The following is a 24,004-nucleotide window of genomic DNA, read 5'->3' on the forward strand; positions in this document are numbered from 1 at the left end:
GCTGACCAGTACCGTCGCAGGCTGTGTCAGCCCTATTACAGGCAGCACGACAGCAGCAGGCATCCTTACAGAAATGGCAGAGCTGTGCATATGGCTTTCTTAACTCAGACTGTGTGAAAACAGCTCCCCACAGTTGTTACCAAATATGTGTGACAATGCCTGCAAATATGGTTAGTGGCATCTTGCAAGGTGCAACTGATGATCAGACTGGCATGGCCTTCGTTCAAACAATACCACGCTATAATTGGGGTGCATCTGAAGGATCAGCCAGCAGACCAGTTAGTCAGGCCTTCACCTAAGTCTGTGCCATCAGGCCTGCTGTTACAACTTGCCTTTAAAGTTTGAGCCTCCATATGCACCAATTATTTGCCAAAATGAGGTAGGTTCAATTTTGTTTGCGGATACAGATGTATAGTTTGATATTGGCAGTTGGTGTAGAGTGCCTCTCAAGCAGCCTGACCTCAAGCATCCAGGACAAAGCAGCCTGCTTGATTGGCACCCCATCCACCACCCTAAATATTCACTCACTTCACCACCGGTGCATTGTGGCTACAGTGTGTACCATCCACAGGATGCACTGCAGCAACTCGCCAAGGCTTCTTCGACAGCATCTCCCAAACCCACAACCTCAACCACCTAGAAGAACAAGAGCAGCAGGCACATGGGAACAACACCACCTGCACGTTCCCCTCCAAGTCACACACCATCCAGACTTGGAAATATATCGCCGTTCCTTCATCGTTGCTGGGTCAAAATCCTGGAACTCCCTTTCTAACAGCACTGGGAGAACCTTCACCACACGGACTGCAGTGGTTCAAGAAGGCGGCTCACCACCACCTTCTCAAGTGCAATTAGGAATGGGCAATAAATACTGGCCTCGCCAGCAACGCCCACATCCCATGAATGAATAAAAAACAACCTGCCTGACATCCCTTTGCCGGTCCTCCCCTACTTTTCCAAACATCTCAGATTCCAATTGGGAAACTCATTGGCGCCAGAAATTGTGCTAGGGCCAAAAATTTAAATCAATAGTTGCTGCAACGTCTCATCAGAAAATACCATTAAAAAACAGAAAACAGCCAGAACTGTCCTGAATGAATCTTATTACTAAGCCCTTTAAACTTACTTCCATATACACATTAAGGCAATCGTGGACATTGATTTATAATCGGTGTGATTTAAAACCAATGTCGAATTGGTGCAAAGACTAGAAACATATATGATGTGGAGATGCCGGTGATGGACTGGGGTTGACAATTGTAAACAATTTTACAACACCAAGTTATAGTCCAGTGAATTTAAAATAAAATTGCTGGACTATAACTTGGTGGTGTAAAATTGTTTACAACTAGAAACATATATGGCAGACATTATTATGTAACCCCCATTTCATTTGCTTATTATAGTGAACTCTCCATACCGGAAAGTGGGGAGGGGGATTTGGAAGCTGAACGTGAGACTTAACCCCGGAGAACACCGAGGAACTAAGGAGGGATTACACAGGTTGGAGGACTGTGAAACCCTTCTTTGACTCCACGGTACAGTTGTGGGAAGCGATCGAGACCAACATCAAGAGGTTCTTCATCCTCAAAGGTGTTCAGAAGGCGAGAGAGAGACAGAAGGAATTGTCCCAGCTCCCGTCGATGTGGGTTAATGTCGGGGAAGAACTCAGAGAGGTGAAGGGCCAGCAAGCCTTGCTCTTTACCTCCGAGGCCTCAAAGATCATATTCCAGTCGAGAGTCTGCTCCACGGAGCAGGACGAGAAGTGTTTGCGCTTCTTTTTCCAGAAGGTGCACAGAGAGACCTCTGTGATCATCATCCTGAAGGAGGTAGATGGCTTAGTGCCATCTTCACAGGCCAAAATAATGAGCAAATCCTTTTATGCCGGGCTGTATGATGCGAAGCCCACAGACAGCAGGGCCGCCCAGTCCTTTCTGTCCTATATCATGGAGGTCTTAGAAGACAGTGAGCGGAAAGCATGGATTGGCCGCTGACTTTGGACGAGCTGACAAAGGTCGTCTGGTCCTTCGAGAAGAGTAGAACTCCCGGAAGCAATGGCTTACTGGTTGAGTTGTACTTGTCTCTATGGGACTGGATAAGCCCAGACCTGCTGGAAGTGTATGAGGGGATGCTTCTGGCAGGCAGCATGTCAGAGTCCACGATGAAAGGCATCATCACCCTCATCTGCAAGCAGAAGGGAGAAGAGGGAAGAAATCAGAAATTGTCAACCCATTTCCTTGCTAAACGTTGACTACAAGATTCTGTCCAAGGTCATCGCCAACAGGCTCAAGTCTGCTCTGGAGCTGGTGATCCACCCCGATCAGACCTGTGCTGTACCCGGCAGGAAGATAGCCTTGCACTGCTCAGGCATAAGATCGCCTACCTGCAGGACGGGGGCGGGGGGGTGGACACCTGCCTCATCAGCTTGGACCAGGAGAAGGCCTTCGACAGAATATCCCACACATACATGATAGATGTGCTCTCCAAAATGAGATGTGGGGAGGGAATCCGCAATTGGATCCAACAGCTTTACTCAGACATCTATAGCATAGTCCTAACCAATGGGTAGGCGTCGGAGAGCTTTATGATCAAATCTGGAGTCAGGCAGGGCTGTCCTCTCGCTGCGGTCTTGTTCGTGTAGTTATCGAGCCGTTTGCCGCGTCCGTCAGGAAGCACACAGATATCAGGGGTGTGGCGATCCCAGGCAGCGGAGGATCTCAGGTTAAGGCCTCCCTGTACATGGATAACATCACCGTCTTTTGCTCCGATCAGCAGTCGGTCCTCAGACTGATGGGCATCTGCGCCCAGTTCGAGCTGGCCTCGGGGGCCAGAGTGAGCCGAAGTAAGAGTGAGGCCATGTTCTTTGGCAGGTGGGAGTCCCGATCCTTTGCCCCCTTCACCATCAGGTCCAATTACATGAAGGTCCTAGGGATCTGGATCAAGGGGCCCCAGGCCTGCACCAAGAACTGGGAGGAGTGGATCGCCAAGACCTAACAGGAACTTGGTATGTGGTGGGGGGGGGAGTGCCCCCCTCCATGGCCGGCAGGACCCTGGTGATAAGGTGTGAAGTGCTCGAGGTATTGCTCTACGTGGCCCAGGTCTGGCCCATTCCCCGCCGCTCTGCCGTCACAATCACCCGAGCCATCTTCCACTTCGTCTGGAGGTCCAAGCTGGACCACGTCCGCAGGCACACCATGTACAAGCCCCTAGACAAAGGGGGGAGGTGCATCCCCAATGCCGCCCTGATTCTGATGACCACCTTTGTGTGTGGCTGCTTCAGGATGTGTGTGGAGCGCCAGTATGCAAACACCAAATGTGCTGAGTTTCTTCCAGCTGGACTGTACCCCACCACCTGTCCCAGGTGGAGAAGTTCCTGACAAGGAACTCTTTCGACCACAGGGCTGCCAGACAGTGGTCGGCACAGAACGTTCTGGGGGTCCTGCAGGGAAAGGAGAGGGTGGACCCGATTGGGCAGTTCCCCAACTAGACGGTCAAAGCCATTTGACTGAATGTCTTGTCACTGGACCTGACCAACAGGCACCAGGTGTAGCTTGGATGGTGGTAAGAAGGGCCCTCGCAGTGCAGTCTTTCCTGTACGCGCGGCATCACAGTGCCACCGCGAGCTGCCCTATAGGCTGTAGCGGGGATGAGACCGTCGTCCATCTCCTGCTGGCCTGCCCTTACGTGCAGAAGGTGTAGAAAGAGATGCGTTGATATCTGTCCCGGTTCATCCCCAACAGCTCGGTAACACAGGATGCTGTGCTCTACAGGCTGTTCCACGGGACCCACACCAAGACAGATAACAACTGCGGCTGGAAGACCATCAACTCGGTGAAGGATGCCCTTTGGTTCGCCTGAAACCTGCTGGTCTTCCAGCTGAAGGAGCTGTCCACGACTGAGTGCTTCTGACAGGCACACACCAAAGTCCAGGAGTACACGCTGCGGGACACACAGAAGCAAGGTGCAGCCTATGCAAAAGCTCTATGGGGAAAGGCCACTGTGTGGGGCTATCCAACCCTTGTATTGTTCACCGTGTATTATAAGATATGTACTGTGTTTGAATTGTAATATTGGGATCATATTGTGCATGATCTGTATTGTGTTGTTTTGAATTGTTTTGTTTTGGCATTGTGATATTTACTTTGAACTGTGTGTATCCCGTGTGTAACTGAGGCAGAAAAGTACGGCAATTAAAGCCAGAGCTCCCTGGATGACAAAAGAGATAGTGAGTAAGATGAAACGGAAAGAAAGGGTGTATGATAGATGTCAGGCTGATAACACAAGTGAGAACCAGGCAGAATATAGACAGTTTAGAGGGGAAGTGAAAAAGGACATAAGGGGGGGCAAAGAAAGGGTATGAGAATAGACCAGCAGCCAACATAAAAGGGAATCCAAAAGTCTGCTACAGGCATGTAAACTGTAAACGGGTAGTAAGAGGAGAGTGGGGCCAATTAGGGATCATAAAGGAGATCTACTCATGGAGGCAGAGGGGATGGCCGAGGTACTAAATGAGTACTTTGCATCTGTCTTTACCAAGGAGGAAGACGCTGCCACAGTCTCAGTAAAGGAAGATATAGTTGAGATTCTGGATGGGCTAAAAATTGATAAAGAAGAGGTACTAGAAAGGCTAGATGTACTTAAAGTAGGTAAGTCAGGAAGTCCAGGTGGGATGCATCCTAGGTTGCTGAGGGAAGTAAGGGTGGAAATTGCGGACGTACTGGCCATAATCTTCCAAACATCTTTAAATACGGGGATGGTGCCAGAGGACTGGAGAATTGCAAATGTTACACCCTTGTTCAAAAAGGATGTAAGAATAAACCCAGCAACCATCGGCCAGTCAGTTTAACCTCAGTGGTGGGGAAACTTTTAGAAACGATAATCCAGGACAGAATTAGCAGTCACTTGGATGAGTGTGGATTGATTAGGGAAAGCCAGCACAGATTTGTTAAAGGCAAATCACGTTTAACTAACCTGATAGAGTTTTTTGATGAGGTAACAGAGAGGGTAGATGAGGGCAATGCAGTTGATATGATGTACATGGACTTTCAAAAGGCGTTTGATAAAGTACCGCGTGGTAGGCTTATCATCAAGATTACGGCTCATGGAATAAAGCGGGGAGTAGCAACATGGATACAGAATTGGCTAAGGGGCAGGAAACAGAGAGTAGTGGTGAACGGTTGTTTTTTAGAGTCATAGAGTCATAGAGTTATACAGCACGGATAGAGGCCCTTCGGCCCATCGTGTCCGCGCCGGCCATCAAGCCCTGTCTAATCTAATCCCATATTCCAGCATTTGGTCCATAGCCTTGTATGCTATGGCATTTCAAGTGCTCATCCAAATGCTTCTTGAATGTTGTGAGGGTTCCTGCCTCCACAACCCTTTCAGGCAGTGAGTTCCAGACTCCAACCACCCTCTGGGTGAAAAAGTTCTTTCTCAAATCCCCTCTAAACCTCCCGCCTTTTACCTTGAATCTATGCCCCCTTGTTATAGAACCCTCAACGAAGGGAAAAAGCTCCTTAGTATCCATCCTATCTGTGCCCCTCATAATTTTGTACACCTCAATCATGTCCCCCCTCAGCCTCCTCTGCTCCAAGGAAAACAAACCCAATCTTCCCAGTCTCTCATCATAGCTGAAGCGCTCCAGCCCTGGTAACATCCTGGTGAATCTCCTCTGCACCCTCTCCAAAGCGATCACATCCTTCCTGTAGTGTGGCGACCAGAACTGCACACAGTACTCCAGCTGTGGCCTAACCAGTGTTTTATACAGCTCCATCATAACCTCCTTGCTCTTATATTCTATGCCTCGGCTAATAAAGGCAAGTATCCCATATGCCTACTTTACCACCTTATCTACCTGTTCCACCGCCTTCAGGGATCTGTGAACTTGCACACCAAGATCCCTCTGACCCTCTGTCTTGCCTAGGGTCCTCCCATTCATTGTGTATTCCCTTGCCTTGTTAGTCCCTCCAAAGTGCATCACCTCGCACTTTTCCGGGTTAAATTCCATTTGCCACTGTTCCACCCATCTGACCAACCCATCTATATCGTCCTGCAGACTGAGGCTATCCTCTTCGCTATTTACCACCCTACCAATTTTTGTATCATCAGCGAACTTACTGATCATACCTTTTACATTCATATCCAAGTCGTTAATGTAGACCACAAACAGCAAGGGACCCAGCACCGATCCCTGTGGTACCCCACTGGCCACAGGCTTCCAGTCACAAAAACAACCTTCGACCATCACCCTCTGCCTTCTGCCACTAAGCCAGTTTTGTATCCAAAGTGCCAAGGCACCCTGGATTCCATGGGCTCGTACCTTCTTGACCAGTCTCCTGTGCGGGACTTTATCGAAGGCCTTACTGAAATCCATGTATACCACATCCACTGCGTTACCCTCATCCACACGCCGAGTCACCCCCTCAAAAAATTCAATCAAATTAGTCAGACATGATCTTCCCTTGACAAAGCCATGTTGACTATCCCTGATTAATCCTTGCTTCTCCAAGTGGAGACTAATTTTGTCCTTCAGGATTTTTTCCAATAATTTTCCTACCACTGATGTTAGGCTCACTGGCCTGTAGTTCCCCGGTTTTTCCCTACTCCCCTTCTTGAATAATGGTACTACATTAGCGGTTCTCCAGTCCTCTGGCACATCCCCTGTGGCCAGAGAGGTTCTGAATATATGTGTTAGAGCCCCCGCAATCTCCTCCTTTGCCTCACACAGTAGCCTGGGATACATTTCGTCCGGGCCTGGGGATTTATCCATTTTTAGGCCTGCTAAAACCGCCAATACCTCCTCCCGCTCGATGTTAATATGTTCGAGTATGTCACAGTCCCCCTGCCGTATTTCTATGTCTACATCGTCCTTCTCCATAGTGAAAACAGATGCAAAAAATTCATTTAGAACCCCTCCTACATCTGCCGGCTCCACACACAGATTGCCATTTTTGTCCCTAATGGGCCCTATTTTTTCCCTAGTCATCCTCTTACCCTTAATATACTTATAAAACATCTTAGGATTTTCCTTTATTTTGCTCGCCAGTGTTATTTCATGGCCCCTCCTTGATCTCCTAATTTCTTTTTTAAGTATCCCCCTGCACTTTTTGTACTCCTCTAGGGCTTCCTCCGTCTTTAGCCTTTTGTATCTGCCAAAGCCCTCCTTTTTTTCCTAATCCATTCTCGTATATCCCCTGACATCCAAGGTTCCTTGGAGTTCTTGGAACCACCCTTGACCTTTACGGGAACATGTTGCCATTGTATGGTCTCAATCTCCCTTCTGAAAGACTCCCATTGCTCCGATGCGGATTTTCCTACAAGCAGCCGATCCCAGTCCATTTTGGCCAGATCCTGCCTTATCCTATTAAAATCGGCCTTCCCCCAATTTAGAACCTTTATTTCCGGCCCCTCCCTGTCCTTTTCCATGACCACCTTAAATCTCACCGAATTATGGTCACTGTCACCAAAGTGCTCACCTACTAGCACTTCTTCCACTTGGCCGGCCACACTCCCCAGAATTTGGTCCAGTACCGCCCCCTCTCTTGTAGGACTTTCTACATGCTGGCTCAAAAAGCTCTCCTGGATGCACGTTAAGAATTTTGTACCCTCTAAGCCTTTTACACTCTGAGTATCCCAGTTAATATTGGGGAAGTTGAAATCCCCCACTATTATTACCCTATTATTTGCACAATTTTCTGAGATTTCCCTACATATCTGTTCCTCTATCTCCCCCTGACTGTTTGGGGGCCTATAGTACACTCCCATCAAAGTGCTTGCCCCCTTTTTGTTTTTAAGCTCCACCCATATGGCCTCATTTGAGGAATCTGCTAATATATCATCCCTCCTTATGGCAGTAATTGATTCTTTAATTAATATTGCGACCCCCCCTCCTCTTATACCTCCCCCTCTGTCTCGCCTGAAGATTCTGTACCCCGGAATATTGAGCTGCCAGTCTTGCCCCTCCCTCAACCATGTCTCTGTGACAGCAACAATATCATACTCCCATGTGTTTATCAACACCTTCAGTTCATCCACCTTATTCGCAAGACTCCTTGCATTAAAATAGATGCCATCCAGCCTTGCCCTTACATATTTGCCCTGTCTTCCAAGCTGACTTGTTTTTTTCTCTATATTTGGCTGCACATCACCCCCTATTGTAGCTCCACTCTGTATCCCATCCCCCTGCCAAGTTAGTTTAAACCCCCCCCAACAGTGCTAGCAAACCTCCCCGCAAGGATATTTGTCCCGCTCTGGTTCAGGTGCAACCCGTCCGACTTGTACAAGTCCCACCTTCCCCAGAAGCAGGCCCAGTGATCCAGGAAATTGAAACCCTCCCTCCTGCACCAACTCTTTAGCCACGCATTCATCTGTTCTATCCTCCTATTTCTATACTCACTAGCCCGTGGCACTGGGAGTAATCCAGAGATTACAACCTTTGAGGTCTTGCTCTTTAATCTGCTACCTAGCTCCCTAAATTCTTGATACAGGACCTCATCTCCCTTCCTACCTATGTCGTTGGACCCAATGTGGGCCACGACCTCTGCCTGCTCACCCTCCCCCTTGAGAATGCCCTGTAGCCGCTCAGTGACATCCATGACCCTGGCACCAGGGAGGCAACAAACCATCCTGGAGTCACGTTTACGGCCACAGAAATGCCTGTCTGTTCCCCTTACGATAGAATCCCCTACCACTATCGCTCTTCCACTCTTTTTCCTCCCAGCCTGTGCAGCAGAGCTACCCCTGGTGCCAGGAAGTTGGCTGCTGCTGCCTTCCCCTGATAAGTCATCCCCCCTCAACAATATCCAAAGCGGTATATTTGTTTGAGAGAGGGACGGCCACAGGGGACCCCTGCACTGCCTGCCTGCTCCTCTTACTCTGCCTGGTGGTCACCCAATTACTTCCTGCCTGTACAACCTTTACCTGCGGTGTGACCACCTCACTAATCGTGCTATCCACGACGTTCTCAGCATCGCAAATGCTCCATAATGAATCCATCCGCAGCTCCAGTGCCGCAATGCGGTTTGTCAGTAGCTGCAGCTGGATACATTTCCCGCACACATGGTCGTCAGGGACACCGGAAGGGTCCCTGATTTCCCACATAGAGCAGGAAGAGCATAACACGGGGCTGGGCTGTCCTGACATGACTTACCCTTTAACTAATTAATTCAAATTAAATGAATCCCACCAATTTCACTTCAATTAAAAGGTATACTCAAGGGCCCTTGCTGAACAGCAATCCCCCACTACACAACAGAGACCCGAGAATACACAAACTCTAACCTTAGACAAATTCAGCAGGAAAATACTCACCAGCCAATCACTTACCTCATCCTTGGTGACGTCCCACTTAGATTACTTTTTGCTTCTTATTTATCTTAGGTCCAGGAGTTAAGTCCCTGAAAACAAAATATAAAAACGAACCTACCCTTTAAATTCCCTCTACCTCCCAAAAGGTTAGAGGAGGTGGGAGGGTGGGAGTCACTACTCGTGTAGTGTCTCGGGTTTAGCAACCGCTCCACCTATATACGGGTACCAATGAATTGGCCCCGCCCCCTGCCTTTGAAAAAGCCCGCGAAGCTCCTTCCCCGCTGGGGAAAAAGACTCACGTAGGTGAGTTTAATTACTCACCTCAGGCCTCCGCTGCTCCCTTTATCGACTCGCCGCCGCTCCCGCCGCTCCAACCAGGTCCGCTCCTCCTTCCCCGCTGCCGACCGCTCTGTGGGAGAGAGAAAGAAAGGCTCCTCCTCCGCCGCTGTTGATGCTGTGGACTGGAGGGAGGTGTTCAGTGGTGTTCCCCAGGGGTCGGTGCTGGGACCACTGCTTTTCTTGATACGTATTAATGACTTGTACTTGGGTGTACAGGGCACAATTTCCAAATTTGCAGATGACACAAAACTTGGAAGGGTAGTGAACAGTGAGGAGGATAGTGCTAGACTTCAAGACGATATAGACAGGCTGATGGCATGGGCGGACACATGGCAGATAAAATTTAACACAGAAAAATGCGAAGTGATACATTTTGGTAGGAAGAATGAGGAGAGGCAATATAAACTAGAGGGCACAACTCTAAAAGGGGTACAGAAACGGAGCGATGTGGAGATATATGTGAACAAATCATTGAAGGTGGCAGGGCAGGTTGAGAAAGTGGTTAAAAAAGCATATGGGATCCTGGGCTTTATAAATAGAGCCATAGAGTACAAAAGTATGGAAGTTATGATGAACCTTTGTAAAACACTGGTTCGACCACAACTGGAGTATTGTGTCCAGTTCTGGGCACCGCACTATAGGAAAGATGTGAAGACCTTAGAGAGGGTGCAGAAGAGATTTACTAGAGTGATTCCAGGGTTGAGGGACTTTAGTTATGTGGATAGACTGGAGAAGCTGGGATTGTTCTCCTTGGAATAGAGACGGTTGCAAGGAGATTTGATAGAGGTATTCAAAATCATGAACGCTCTAGACAGAATAAATAGAGAGAAACTGCTCCCCATTGGCGGAAGGGTCAAGAACCAGAGGACATAGATTTAAGGTGATTGGCAAAAGAACCAAAGGTGACATGAGGAAAAACTTTTTCCACAGCGAGTGGTTGGGATGTGGAATGCACTGCCAAAGAGGGTGATGGAGGCAGATTCAATCATGGCTTTCAAAAGGGAACTGGATAAGTACTTGAAAGGAAAAAAATTGCAGGGCCAAGGGGATAGGGTGGGGGGAGTGAGACTAGCTGAATTGCTCTTGCATAGAGCCGGCGCGGACTGGATGGGCCTAATGACGTCCTTCCGTGCTCTAACCTTTCTATGATTCTATCCTTAAATTTTATGAAATAAAGTATATTTTGAAATATAAAATAAACTTCCTATAATATTCCAATGATATGGGAGTTACATAATACTGTTTAGGGTGAAAGCTTCCTCCACCCACCTCCGAACTTCCAGAAGTGCATATCATGTGCAAAAGAGACAGAGACCCAGCATTGTAGGTCAACAACGCCTGATACACTTTCAATCTTTACACTAGATGTTCTACTTAGGTTCAGCAGCATCGACCAGTCCTGTAAGTGGACCTCATATCCGATATGATCTGGAGTGTGTCTTTATCTGCCCAGTATTTAGATAATAATAGTGTGACCCAGAGACTGAACAGAGAACCCTTACAATCTAGATCAGCTTACTTGAATACATCACGTCCAACCACACAATTCTCCTCATCTTCGGGAAGTGGACTGAATGTATACAGTGTCAGACCAAACTCAGGCTATAAACCAACAATTTATTTAATATGGAGCAGATAAATCAACAATATTCAGTACAATACTGTGTGTGCTGCAGTAGTTACAAACTTGATTATTCTCCTTGATATATATCAAAACAATCACAAAGCGTCTTGCTGAGCTATCTTCCAATGTACATTGAAGTTTGAAAATGGATGTTCACTTTTTACCTTTCTTCAGTAACATAATAAGTCGAGGATAATGGATACCTCTAAATGAATTACTAGGCAGTAATCAAATCCCTAGCGGTGTCACCATCCAATAACTAAGGACAGTTAGGTCATGGTGTCCCAGTGAATGGAGGATTGCAATATTCAGGATAATGGGCTAGAATTTACCATCAAAATAACAGTGAGCTTAAGGTGCTCAGTGTTAATTATATGCAAATCGGACAGCAACTTCCGGCAAGGGCAGATGTGCAGTTAAACGCGAAAATCCAGAAGTTGCTATCCGAGATGCACCGTCCCTCCATCAACTTCGCGAAAATGGCATCTCACTGTCTGACTCATCATTCAAATACATTGAACAGCATGAAGTCCCTGTACCTACGTGGTAGTTACGGACTAAACTCACATGAAATGTTAGGACTTGTGTGAGGTGACGCAAGGAGCCTGTCTTGCCGACATTTAAAGTTAACGCATATTTAATTAAGCCTGGATTCAGACGGAGGGAGCTTTTTAGCTGTCAGAGACTTGTAGAAAACATCTGTGAGAGCCAGGTGTCACATAAAGAGCTGCCTGAGATGGGGCCGGCAGTGCCAAGAATCTGGGTCTTTGACGCTGGTTGGCAGAGTTACAGTAGCAGGCTACGAGGCTGCTTTCCTATCTCTCCGGTCCTAAGGCTGACTGTGTTCGTTCCGCAACTAGTGCTAGACTGGGCGTAGGGGCACCAAATGATACCAGAACGAAATTGGTCGGACACTGGGAAGCCAAATGGCGGCCCCCAAAACCTAACGAGGTCGGTCAATTTAAAATGCGGGGAACAATGCTGTCGTCTGCAGCTGCTCAGCACGGCTTGTCTGGCTTTGCTATTTCCGATATAGCAGTTCCCCACTACTGGTCTGTTTTGGTCGGAAGCTTAAATCTCTGGTGTGCCTAGTCCGATTTCCTCTGGGCATAGCTCGTTCGAAAGAGCTGAGGCAAGCTCGACGAACGTTATGCGGAAAGTCCCAAACGAACAAGGAAGACCAGAGATTCAGTGCCCCCACAGCCTGGCTGGAGTTCGCGGCTCCCGTTTCCTGGGAATAACTTCGGAAAGGACCATCGGATTTGCTCGCAGTAAATGACAGGTAAAAGGGTTGGCTAATACACGTCAGGCAATATTGATGAGCCTGGGCTGTGACTTTGTTCAGTTTCCTGCTGACAGCAACTTGCCGTGCAAAACCTCATGGAAAGTCTATGGTAAGTGCAACTCTAACAAACGGCGGGTGCCGTTCATTTGCCGCTTACAGTAAATTCCAGCCCATTATTACTATAACTTTAACAATGTTTAAAACTCATCTCCCGGTTCAGGCACAAATGGTTGCTAAAGGAAAATAAATTAAGTGCAGAAGCATGGGGTAAAGGATGCAAAGTACAAAACTTATAGCCTCTGCTTCATCTCTATTTACTTTTGACTTTAAAATATGCATCTCAAGAGACATCATCATAATATCACTGTATTTTTATGGCACAAGTAGCAATCAGTTTGAATTTTTAAATATTTGTTTGCCTGATGTGGGCAACGTAAGGCCACGTTTATTGCCCATCCCTAATTGCCCTGAAACGGTGGTGGTGGGCCTTCTCCTTGATCGACTGCAGTCCGTGTGGTGGTGGTGCTCCCACAATTGCTGTCAGGTAAAGAGTTCCAGAATAGTGACCCAGTGACAGTAAAGGAATGGCAATTTAAGTCTAAATCAGAATGCTGCGTGATTTGGAGGGGAACTTGGAGGTGATAGTGTTCCCACAACATTGCTGCTTTTGTCTTTCTTAGTGGTAGAGGTCATGGGGAAAGACAAGTTGTCAAAGTAACCTTGGTGAATTGCTGTTCTGCATCCTGCAGCTCATCATCCTGCAAATCAATCATCATCCTGCAGGTCATCATCCTGCAGATCAATCATCATCCTGCAGGTCATCATCCTGCAGATCAATCATCATCCTGCAGCTCATCATCCTGCAAATCAATCATCATCCTGCAAATCATCATCCTGCAGCTCATCATCCTGCAGATCAATCATCATCCTGCAGATCATCATCCTTCAAATCAATCATCATCCTGCAAATCATTATCCTGCAGATCAATCATTATCCTGCAGATCAATCATCATCCTGCAAATCAATCATCATCCTGCAGATCAATCATCATCCTGCAGATCAATCATCATCCTGCAGATCAATCATCAACCTGCAGATCATCATCCTTCAAATCAATCATCATCCTGCAAATCATTATCCTGCAGATCAATCATCATCCGGCAAATCATCATCCTGTAGATCAATCATCATCCTGCAAATCAATCATCATCCTGCAAATCATCATCCTGCAAATCAATCATCATCCTGCAAATCATCATCCTGTAGATCAATCATCATCCTGCAAATCAATCATCATCCTGCAAATCATCATCCTGTAGATCAATCATCATCCTGCAAATCAATCATCATCCTGCAAATCATCATCCTTCAAATCAATCATCATCCTGCAAATCATCATCCTGTAGATCAATCATCATCCTGCAAATCATCATCCTGCAGATCATCATCCTGCAGATCAATCATCATCCTGCAAATCAATCATTCTGCAGATCAATCATCATCCTGCAGATCAATCATCATCCTGCAGATCATCATACTGCAAATCATCATCCTGCAGATCAATCATCATCCTGCACATTATCATCCTGCAGATCAATCATCATTCTGCAAATCATCATCCTGTAGATCAATCATCATCCTGCAGATCATTATCCTGCAGATCAATCATCATCCTGCAAATCATCATCCTGTAGATCAATCATCATCCTGCAGATCAATCATCATCCTGCAAATCATCATCCTGCAGATCAATCATTCTGCAGATCAATCATCATCCTGCAAATCATCATACTGCAAATCATCATCCTGCAGATCAATCATCATCCTGCACATCAATCATCATCCTGCAGATCATCATCCTGCAGATCAATCATCATCCCGCAGATCAATCATCATCCTGTAGATCATCATCCTGTAGATCAATCATCATCCTGCAGATCAATCATCATCCTGCAAATCATCATCCTGCAGATCAATCATTCTGCAGATCAATCATCATCCTGCAGATCAATCACCATCCTGTAGATCATCATACTGCAAATCATCATCCTGCAGATCAATCATCATCCTGCACATCAATCATCAAACTGCAGATCATCATCCTGCAGATCAATCATCATCCCGCAGATCAATCATCATCCTGCAAATCATCATCCTGCAGATCAATCATCATCCTGCAGATCAATCATCATCCTGCAAATCATCATCCTGCAGATCAATCATTCTGCAGATCAATCATCATCCTTTAGATCATCATACTGCAAATCATCATCCTGCAGATCAATCATCATCCTGCACATCAATCATCATCCTGCAGATCATCATCCTGCAGATCAATCATCATCCCGCAGATCAATCATCATCCTGCAGATCATCATCCTGCTGATCAATCATCATCCTGCAGATCATCATCCTGCAGATCAATCATCATCCTGCAGATCAATCATCATCCTGCAGATCATCATCCTGCGGATCATCCATCATCCTGCAGATCAATCATCATCCTGCAAATCATCATCCTGCTGATCAATCATCATCCTGCAAATCATCATCCTGCACATCAATCATAATCCTGCAAATCATCATCCTGCAGATCAATCATCATCCTGCAGATCAATCATCATCCTGCAGATCAATCATCATCCTGCAGATCATCATCCTGCAGATCAATCATCATCCTGCAGATCAATCATCATCCTGCAGATCAATCATCATCCTGCAAATCATCATCCTGCTGATCAATCATCATCCTGCAAATCATCATCCTGCAGATCAATCATCCTGCAGATCAATCATCATCCTGCGGAAGAATCATCATCCTGCGGATCAATCATCATCCTGCGGATCAATCATCATCCTGCAGATCATCATACTGCAAATCATCATCCTGCAGATCAATCATCATCCTGCACATCATCATCCTGCAGATCAATCATCATCCTGCAAATCATCATGCTGTAGATCAATCATCATCCTGCAGATCATTATCCTGCAGATCAATCATCATCCTGCAAATCATCATCCTGCAGATCAATCATCATCCTGCAAATCATCATCCTGCAGATCAATCATTCTGCAGATCAATCATCATCCTGCAGATCAAGCATCATCCTGCAAATCATCATCCTGCAGATCAATCATTCTGCAGATCAATCATCATCCTGCAGATCAATCATCATCCTGCAGATCATCATACTGCAAATCATCATCCTGCAGATCATCATACTGCAAATCATCATCCTGCAGATCAATCATCATCCTGCAGATCATCATACTGCAAATCATCATCCTGCAGATCAATCATCATCCTGCACATCAATCATCATCCTGCAGATCATCATCCTGCAGATCAATCAACATCCCGCAGATCAATCATCATCCTGCAGATCATCATCCTGTAGATCAATCATCATCCTGCAGATCAATCATCATCCTGCAAATCATCATCCTGCAGATCAATCATTCTGCAGATCAATCATCATCCTGCAGATCATCATACTGCAAATCATCATCCTGCAGATCAATCATCATCCTGCACATCAATCATTATCCTGCAGATCATCATCCTGCAGATCAATCATCATCCCGCAGATCAATCATCATCCTGCAGATCATCATGCTGCTGATTAATCATCATCCTGCAGATCATCATCCTGCAGATCAATCATCATCCTGCAGATCAATCATCATCCTGCAGATCATCATCCTGCGGATCATCCATCATCCTGCGGATCAATCATCATCCTGCACATCAATCATCATCCTGCAGATCATCATCCTGCAGATCAATCATCATCCCGCAGATCAATCATCATCCTGCACATCATCATCCTGCAGATCAATCATCATCCTGCAAATCATCATCCCGTAGATCAATCATCATCCTGCAGATCATCATCCTGCAGATCAATCATCATCCTGCAAATCATCATCCTGCAGATCAATCATTCTGCAGATCAATCATCATCCTGCAGATCAATCATCATCCTGCAGATCATCATACTGCAAATCACCATCCTGCAGATCAATCATCATCCTGCAGATCATCATACTGCAAATCAATCATCATCCCGCAGATCAATCATCGTCCTGCAAATCATCATCCTGCTGATCAATCATCATCCTGCAAATCATCATCCTGCAGATCAATCATCATCCTGCAGATCAATCATCATCCTGCAGATCATCATCCTGCGGATCATCCATCATCCTGCGGATCAATCATCATCCTGCAAATCATCATCCTGCTGATCAATCATCATCCTGCAAATCATCATCCTGCACATCAATCATCATCCTGCAAATCATCATCCTGTAGATCAATCATCATCCTGCACATCAATCATCATCCTGCAGATCATCATCCTGCAGATCAATCATCATCCCGCAGATCAATCATCATCCTGCAGATCATCATCCTGCTGATCAATCATCATCCTGCAGATCATCATCCTGCAGATCAATCATCATCCTGCAGATCAATCATCATCCTGCAGATCATCATCCTGCGGATCATCCATCATCCTGCAGATCAATCATCATCCTGCAAATCATCATCCTGCTGATCAATCATCATCCTGCAAATCATCATCCTGCACATCAATCATAATCCTGCAAATCATCATCCTGCAGATCAATCATCATCCTGCAGATCAATCATCATCCTGCAGATCAATCATCATCCTGCAGATCATCATCCTGCAGATCAATCATCATCCTGCAGATCAATCATCATCCTGCAGATCAATCATCATCCTGCAAATCATCATCCTGCTGATCAATCATCATCCTGCAAATCATCATCCTGCAGATCAATCATCCTGCAGATCAATCATCATCCTGCGGAAGAATCATCATCCTGCGGATCAATCATCATCCTGCGGATCAATCATCATCCTGCAGATCATCATACTGCAAATCATCATCCTGCAGATCAATCATCATCCTGCACATCATCATCCTGCAGATCAATCATCATCCTGCAAATCATCATCCTGTAGATCAATCATCATCCTGCAGATCATTATCCTGCAGATCAATCATCATCCTGCAAATCATCATCCTGCAGATCAATCATCATCCTGCAAATCATCATCCTGCAGATCAATCATTCTGCAGATCAATCATCATCCTGCAGATCAATCATCATCCTGCAAATCATCATCCTGCAGATCAATCATTCTGCAGATCAATCATCATCCTGCAGATCAATCATCATCCTGCAGATCATCATACTGCAAATCATCATCCTGCAGATCATCATACTGCAAATCATCATCCTGCAGATCAATCATCATCCTGCAGATCATCATACTGCAAATCATCATCCTGCAGATCAATCATCATCCTGCACATCAATCATCATCCTGCAGATCATCATCCTGCAGATCAATCAACATCCCGCAGATCAATCATCATCCTGCAGATCATCATCCTGTAGATCAATCATCATCCTGCAGATCAATCATCATCCTGCAAATCATCATCCTGAAGATCAATCATTCTGCAGATCAATCATCATCCTGCAGATCATCATACTGCAAATCATCATCCTGCAGATCAATCATCATCCTGCACATCAATCATTATCCTGCAGATCATCATCCTGCAGATCAATCATCATCCCGCAGATCAATCATCATCCTGCAGATCATCATGCTGCTGATTAATCATCATCCTGCAGATCATCATCCTGCAGATCAATCATCATCCTGCAGATCAATCATCATCCTGCAGATCATCATCCTGCGGATCATCCATCATCCTGCGGATCAATCATCATCCTGCACATCAATCATCATCCTGCAGATCATCATCCTGCAGATCAATCATCATCCCGCAGATCAATCATCATCCTGCACATCATCATCCTGCAGATCAATCATCATCCTGCAAATCATCATCCCGTAGATCAATCATCATCCTGCAGATCATCATCCTGCAGATCAATCATCATCCTGCAAATCATCATCCTGCAGATCAATCATTCTGCAGATCAATCATCATCCTGCAGATCAATCATCATCCTGCAGATCATCATACTGCAAATCACCATCCTGCAGATCAATCATCATCCTGCAGATCATCATACTGCAAATCAATCATCATCCCGCAGATCAATCATCGTCCTGCAAATCATCATCCTGCTGATCAATCATCATCCTGCAAATCATCATCCTGCAGATCAATCATCATCCTGCAGATCAATCATCATCCTGCAGATCATCATCCTGCGGATCATCCATCATCCTGCGGATCAATCATCATCCTGCAAATCATCATCCTGCTGATCAATCATCATCCTGCAAATCATCATCCTGCACATCAATCATCATCCTGCAAATCATCATCCTGCAGATCAATCATCATCCTGCAGATCAATCATCATCCTGCAGATCAGCATCCTGCAGATCAATCATCATCCTGCAGATCATCATCCTGCAGATCAATCATCATCCTGCTGATCAATCATCATCCTGCAAATCATCATCCTGCAGATCATCATCCTGCAGATCAATCATCCTGCAGATCAATCATCATCCTGCGGATCAATCATCATCCTGCGGATCAATCATCATCCTGCAGATCATCATCCTGCAAATCATCATCCTGCAGATCATCATCCTGCAGATCAATCATCCTGCAGATCATCATCCTGCAGATCAATCACCATCCTGCAAATCATCATCCTGCAGATCATCATCCTGCAGATCAATCATCATCCTGCAGTTCATCATCCTGGAGATCAATCATCATCCTGCAGATCATCATCCTGCAGATCAATCACCATCCTGCAAATCATCATCCTGCAGATCAATCATCATCCTGCGGATCAATCATCATCCTGGAGATCATCATCCTGCAAATCATCATCCTGCAGATCATCATCCTGCAAATCATCATCCTGTAGATCAATCATCATCCTGCAGATCATTATCCTGCAGATCAATCATCATCCTGCAAATCATCATCCTGCAGATCAATCATCATCCTGCAAATCATCATCCTGCAGATCAATCATTCTGCAGATCAATCATCATCCTGCAGATCAATCATCTACCTGCAGATCATCATACTGCAAATCATCATCCTGCAGATCAATCATCATCCTGCAGATCATCATACTGCAAATCATCATCCTGCAGATCAATCATCATCCTGCACATCAATCATCATCCTGCAGATCATCATCCTGCAGATCAATCATCATCCCGCAAATCATCATCCTGCAGATCAATCATCATCCTGCAGATCAATCATCATCCTGCAAATCATCATCCTGTAGATCAATCATCATCCTGCAGATCATTATCCTGCAGATCAATCATCATCCTGCAAATCATCATCCTGCAGATCAATCATCATCCTGCAAATCATCATCCTGCAGATCAATCATCATCCTGCAGATCAATCATCATCCTGCAGATCATCATCCTGCAGATCATCCATCATCCTTCGGATCAATCATCATCCTGCAAATCATCATCCTGCTGATCAATCATCATCCTGCAAATCATCATCCTGCACATCAATCATCATCCTGCAAATCATCATCCTGCAGATCAATCATCATCCTGCAGATCAATCATCATCCTGCAGATCAGCATCCTGCAGATCAATCATCATCCTGCAGATCATCATCCTGCAGATCAATCATCATCCTGCTGATCAATCATCATCCTGCAAATCATCATCCTGCAGATCATCATCCTGCAGATCAATCATCCTGCAGATCAATCATCATCCTGCAGATCAATCATCATCCTGCGGATCAATCATCATCCTGCTGATCAATCATCATCCTGCAGATCATCATCCTGCAAATCATCATCCTGCAGATCATCATCCTGCAGATCAATCATCCTGCAGATCATCATCCTGCAGATCAATCACCATCCTGCAAATCATCATCCTGCAGATCATCATCCTGCAGATCAATCATCATCCTGCAGTTCATCTTCCTGTAGATCAATCATCATCCTGCAGATCATCATCCTGCAGATCAATCACCATCCTGCAAATCATCATCCTGCAGATCAATCATCATCCTGCGGATCAATCATCATCCTGGAGATCATCATCCTGCAAATCATCATCCTGCAGATCATCATCCTGCAGATCAATCATCCTGCAGATCATCATCCTGCAGATCAATCACCATCCTGCAAATCATCATACTGCAAATCATCATCCTGCAGATCAATCATCATCCTGCACATCAATCATTATCCTGCAGATCATCATCCTGCAGATCAATCATCATCCCGCAGATCAATCATCATCCTGCAGATCATCATGCTGCTGATTAATCATCATCCTGCAGATCATCATCCTGCAGATCAATCATCATCCTGCAGATCAATCATCATCCTGCAGATCATCATCCTGCGGATCATCCATCATCCTGCGGATCAATCATCATCCTGCACATCAATCATCATCCTGCAGATCATCATCCTGCAGATCAATCATCATCCCGCAGATCAATCATCATCCTGCACATCATCATCCTGCAGATCAATCATCATCCTGCAAATCATCATCCCGTAGATCAATCATCATCCTGCAGATCATCATCCTGCAGATCAATCATCATCCTGCAAATCATCATCCTGCAGATCAATCATTCTGCAGATCAATCATCATCCTGCAGATCAATCATCATCCTGCAGATCATCATACTGCAAATCACCATCCTGCAGATCAATCATCATCCTGCAGATCATCATACTGCAAATCAATCATCATCCCGCAGATCAATCATCGTCCTGCAAATCATCATCCTGCTGATCAATCATCATCCTGCAAATCATCATCCTGCAGATCAATCATCATCCTGCAGATCAATCATCATCCTGCAGATCATCATCCTGCGGATCATCCATCATCCTGCGGATCAATCATCATCCTGCAAATCATCATCCTGCTGATCAATCATCATCCTGCAAATCATCATCCTGCACATCAATCATCATCCTGCAAATCATCATCCTGCAGATCAATCATCATCCTGCAGATCAATCATCATCCTGCAGATCAGCATCCTGCAGATCAATCATCATCCTGCAGATCATCATCCTGCAGATCAATCATCATCCTGCTGATCAATCATCATCCTGCAAATCATCATCCTGCAGATCATCATCCTGCAGATCAATCATCCTGCAGATCAATCATCATCCTGCGGATCAATCATCATCCTGCGGATCAATCATCATCCTGCAGATCATCATCCTGCAAATCATCATCCTGCAGATCATCATCCTGCAGATCAATCATCCTGCAGATCATCATCCTGCAGATCAATCACCATCCTGCAAATCATCATCCTGCAGATCATCATCCTGCAGATCAATCATCATCCTGCAGTTCATCATCCTGGAGATCAATCATCATCCTGCAGATCATCATCCTGCAGATCAATCACCATCCTGCAAATCATCATCCTGCAGATCAATCATCATCCTGCGGATCAATCATCATCCTGGAGATCATCATCCTGCAAATCATCATCCTGCAGATCATCATCCTGCAAATCATCATCCTGTAGATCAATCATCATCCTGCAGATCATTATCCTGCAGATCAATCATCATCCTGCAAATCATCATCCTGCAGATCAATCATCATCCTGCAAATCATCATCCTGCAGATCAATCATTCTGCAGATCAATCATCATCCTGCAGATCAATCATCTACCTGCAGATCATCATACTGCAAATCATCATCCTGCAGATCAATCATCATCCTGCAGATCATCATACTGCAAATCATCATCCTGCAGATCAATCATCATCCTGCACATCAATCATCATCCTGCAGATCATCATCCTGCAGATCAATCATCATCCCGCAGATCAATCATCATCCTGCAGATCATCATCCTGCTGATCAATCATCATCCTGCAAATCATCATCCTGCAGATCAATCATCATCCTGCAGATCAATCATCATCCTGCAGATCATCATCCTGCAGATCATCCATCATCCTTCGGATCAATCATCATCCTGCAAATCATCATCCTGCTGATCAATCATCATCCTGCAAATCATCATCCTGCACATCAATCATCATCCTGCAAATCATCATCCTGCAGATCAATCATCATCCTGCAGATCAATCATCATCCTGCAGATCAGCATCCTGCAGATCAATCATCATCCTGCAGATCATCATCCTGCAGATCAATCATCATCCTGCTGATCAATCATCATCCTGCAAATCATCATCCTGCAGATCATCATCCTGCAGATCAATCATCCTGCAGATCAATCATCATCCTGCGGATCAATCATCATCCTGCGGATCAATCATCATCCTGCTGATCAATCATCATCCTGCAGATCATCATCCTGCAAATCATCATCCTGCAGATCATCATCCTGCAGATCAATCATCCTGCAGATCATCATCCTGCAGATCAATCACCATCCTGCAAATCATCATCCTGCAGATCATCATCCTGCAGATCAATCATCATCCTGCAGTTCATCATCCTGTAGATCAATCATCATCCTGCAGATCATCATCCTGCAGATCAATCACCATCCTGCAAATCATCATCCTGCAGATCAATCATCATCCTGCGGATCAATCATCATCCTGGAGATCATCATCCTGCAAATCATCATCCTGCAGATCATCATCCTGCAGATCAATCATCCTGCAGATCATCATCCTGCAGATCAATCACCATCCTGCAAATCATCATCCTGCAGATCATCATCCTGCAGATCAATCATCATCCTGCAGATCATCATCCTGCAGATCAATCACCATCCTGCAAATCATCATCCTGCAGATCAATCATCATCCTGCGGATCAATCATCATCCTGGAGATCATCATCCTGCAAATCATCATCCTGCAGATCATCATCCTGCAGATCAATCATCATCCTGGAGATCATCAACCTGCAGATCATCATCCTGCAGATCATCATCCTGCAGATCAATCATCATCCTGCAGATCATCATCCTGCAAATCATAATCCTGCAGATCATCATCCTGCAGATCAATCATCAACCTGCAGATCATCATCCTGCAGATCATCATCCTGCAGATCAATCACCATCCTGCAGATCATCATCCTGCAGATCAATCATCATCCTGCAGATCAATCATCATCCTGCAGATCATCATCCTGCAGATCATCATCCTGCAGATCAATCATCATCCTGCAAATCATCATTTTTTTTTACTCGTTCATGGGATGTGGGTGTCGCTGGCGAGGCCAGCATTTATTGCCCATCCCTAATTGCCCTTAAGAAGTTGGTGGTGAGCCGCCTTCTTGAACCGCTGCAGTCCATGCGGTGAAGGTTCTCCCACAGTGCTGTTAGGAAGGGAATTCCAGGATTTTGACCCAGCGACAATGAAGGAACGGCGATATATTTCCAAGTCGGGATGGTGTGTGACTTGGAGGGGAATGTGCAGGTGGTGTTGTTCCA

The sequence above is a fragment of the Heptranchias perlo genome, chromosome 9, assembly GCF_035084215.1.
Source record: "Heptranchias perlo isolate sHepPer1 chromosome 9, sHepPer1.hap1, whole genome shotgun sequence".
In the NCBI taxonomy this organism is placed as follows: domain Eukaryota; kingdom Metazoa; phylum Chordata; class Chondrichthyes; order Hexanchiformes; family Hexanchidae; genus Heptranchias; species Heptranchias perlo.